This window comes from Zingiber officinale, chromosome 10B, assembly GCF_018446385.1.
Source record: "Zingiber officinale cultivar Zhangliang chromosome 10B, Zo_v1.1, whole genome shotgun sequence".
NCBI lineage: Eukaryota > Viridiplantae > Streptophyta > Magnoliopsida > Zingiberales > Zingiberaceae > Zingiber > Zingiber officinale.
In genome coordinates, this window is record NC_056005.1 from 50,088,484 (window position 1) to 50,092,475 (window position 3,992).

Sequence of the window (3,992 nt, forward strand, 5' to 3'; positions counted from 1 at the left end):
CAGTGCGCTAGTGTAATTTTATAGTCAAGATAGACTAATGTCAAATTACACTACAACTGTTCTAATGGTTTGTCTCAATCCATCTTTGTTGTGAGCTACTATTTATAATTTATAAGGAACCGATAACATGATTTTCTATGTGGCACCACACACCATGTTATCTATAATATAAATTAAAAGGACAACTGCATTGACATATATATAAATATAAAATGTAAACATTTGACCAAAATGATTCTCATTTCAAAATATTTCAAAATAGATCTTCTTACAAAAGCTAGGATTATAGTATACATCCTAACAGAGAGTTGATAAATAAATTAACTCATCTCGGCACCAATCAACTAGTACTTCCATCAGTCGACTAGTGCTACCGTTGGAGATAGCCAACAGCTACTTCGCAGTGCTAATGGTTTGCCAACGGCTACTTACCAGTCGACTTGTAAAAGTACCAGTCGACTAGTCACTATTGGCTGAGTGAACAGAATGCTTCTGTTCGCTCCCAATCAACTGCATAGTCGACTGGACCAGTCGACTGCAACTTCCAACAATCGACTGGTCCAGGTTACACACTCACACTCATCCTCTCTAGATTCGCCCTTGAAGCCCTCTTCATTGGCCTTTGCCCCTCAGACGCACCCGAGCCCGCGGCTCCTCTCCGTGTTATCCTTCACATTGCCTTGAAGTCCACTTCCTTTGGCTTCACTCTATTGCTCCTCATCCACGGTCCCTCAGATGCACCATTCTTCACCGATCTCATGGGCCCGAGCCATAGGATGAGCTTTCCAAGCTTAGCTGCACCAAGCTCCTCATGTGTGTTTCACCAAGTCCTGCATGACTCAAACACATATCAAAATAATATGAAAGCCTAACTTAAACTCTTTGACACACACATCAAAATCATGATCGTACCGATCAAACTTGGGTCGATTGCACCTACAAGCATGCCCTCGTGCTAAGTCCCAGACTCTTGAGCACCAGGCAGGGTTATATGGCAACATACTCTCGTGCCATGTCCTAGACTCCTAAGCATCAGGTCAGGTTATAAGCGAGCATGCTCTCACACCAAGTCCTAAACTCTCAAATGCTAGGCTAAGTTATAAGCGAGCATGCTCTCATGCCAAGTCCCAGACTCTCGAACACCAAGTCAGGTTATAAGCGAGCATGCTCTCACGCCTCTATATTTTCAATACTTTTGAGGAACAGGTCGGGTTATAAGAAAGCATGCTCTCACACCAAGTCACAGACTCCTAGGCACTAGGCCAAGTTATAAGTGAGCATGCTCACATACCTTTATATTTTCCAGACTCTCAAGCACTAGGCCAGGTTATAAGCGAGCATACTCTCGTACCAAGTCCAAAACCCCTAAGCATCAAGTCAAGTTATAAATGAGCATGTTCTCACACCTCTATATATCTCAGACTCTTGAGCATCAAGCAGAGTTATAAATGAACATGCTCTCGCACCTCTATATATCCCAAACTCTCAAGTACTAGGTTGGATTATAAGTGAGCATGCTCTCTCGTGCCTCTATATATCCTAACTCCCAAGTACCATGTCGGGTTATAAGTGAGCATGTTCTCGTGCCTCTATATATTCCAGACTCCCAAGCACTAGGCTGGGTTATAAGCGAGCTTGCTCTCACATATATATCTTTTTAGATGCTCGAATAGCCAATCAAATTATGAGTGAGTTCTCCCTCGTGTGCATCTTATTCATATTTTGTCCAAGTCAGTTTCTTGCTCGACTGAATAATGTCGCTTAGGAGGTAATGAATTTATTTCATCCAACTTACATCATTTGATAGAAATTACAAGTAGACGGGCCCATACAACTAAATATTAAAATCCTACCTCGATCGAAATGATTCTTCCACTCGATCTACTCAGAATTACCAGCCGAATTGTTTCATTCAGTGGCATTATTCTACTTGGATTATCATTCAGCTCAGCATGATTATGATGATCACTTTGTTAGTGAGAGCCCTAGAGTCGATCATGTGATGATTTTTGTATGGACTCGATGTATCATATTCCTATATTTATGAAGGCATTCCTTTATGATTATTATACTTACTTGTATTGGTGCCAAATAACTAAGTATAATAATGTCCTTTAGTAGAAGGTTCTTATCTATATCAATCAATTGGTTGAATTGATAGTGAGATGATATAGAGAACACTACTCTTAATCATTCCTAGTCGAGTATTAACATTCAGGGACAATGTTAATACAATAAGACTAACATGTAGGTCAACTCGATGACTTGATCTCACAAGTCATGGATATAGAGATATCAAGTTGACACATGGGTATGCATTAGAGAATGTATACTGAATGACCCGCCATGAGAAAGTATCATGGATCGTTATATGAGTGTCATATACTTTCTCATGTGACTATTAGTATAACTATCAGTCCTTGGACCTAAAGTCACCATGGTTCCCTACATAAGGAGTTTCATACTTTGGCTTCGTCAAACGTCACCCGTAAATGGGTGGACTATAAAGGCGACTACTGGGTATGTAACAAATTATGCGGAGGGATGTGAGTGATGTAGATGGGATCTATCCCTCCTATATGACGGGAGTGACATCATGATTCTTGATAGAGTGAGACCACTAAATGCATGGCCATACCCAAATGAGTCAATATGAGATATTGAGCTTGTTTGATTAGAGTGAGTCTACTTGGAGTTGAAGACATAGATTGATTAGAGGGTGACACGGTCTATGCCTCAATTGATCAATCTAGATGTCAAGGATAGAAGGACATTGTCACATATTGTGAGAGTCACAATGGTGATGTTGGATCTCAACATTCTTGTAACTTGGGTAGTAATGATGTGTTGCTAGATACCGCTCATTACTTATATTTATAAATGGGTTTAGGAGCATTGCCTGTTAGTTAGAGCCCTATAGCCAATCATATGATGATCGTTGTATGGACTCGATGTATCATATTCCTATATACTTATAAAGTCATTTTGTTATGGTTATTATACTTACTTGTATTTGTTGGATCGAGAAGCGCTAGAGGGGGGGGGGGTGAATAGCGCTCGTGGCTATTTCGTTCGATTATTGAAATCGTAAAACACTCGAGTAAAAACGCAGCGGAAATGAAAGAAATACAAGCAGATGAACACAGTGGATTTACTTCGTCCGGAGCCTGTGACTACTCCTACTCGAAGGCCCGCGATCCTTGATCGCTTTCGGTGGGCAACAACTATAAGTTCGTTAAGAGTATTACAAACTAATTACAATTCAAAGCTGTAAAAAGATTATACCGACAACAAAAAGATTAAATCCGAAGCTCCGGGTTGTCGGGGTGTCGTTGCAGCACTTCTGGATTGAGTCGTTAACATCCCTTCCGGGCGCCTGGAGTGTGACGTGGCCAACCAACCGGGATGCTCCACGTGGCGAAGTCGCGGCGGGGATAAAGTTTGGTCTCCGGGCGCCCGGACAACCTTTTTCCAGCGGGCTCCTCACCTGCAAACAAAGGTTAGTCCGAGAAAAATACCCTGAAAGACAGTGTTAGAATCTGATAAAACATAGTAAATAATAATTGACAGTCTTCGGACTATCTCGACTTTGGATTTTCCACCGGAAGCCCTAGGTCGACTACCCTCTCCCTCTGCGAACGCTCACCTACTCCACTCGGAGATTTACGATCCTCCGGATCGACTTTGCTCATTGACATGCTTCGGACTTTCTCTCGGACATCCGCTTCCCGGCTAGTCCGGTCTTTCACGACACCAGGACTTTTCACCTAGGGTTACCACCTCCTAGGACTTTTGCCTGAAGCCATCGACCTGCCAAGACTTTCCGCATAGGGTTACCACCCCCTATGACCTAGGGTTACCGCCCCCTAGGGTTTTCCCTTTGCCTAACTGCAGTTAGGACTTTCTTGAAATCCTCAAGTAGACTTGTTAGACTAAAAAACATCTTAACTTTGAATTCTTTGTCGTTATCAAAACATGAGTTCGATCGTCGG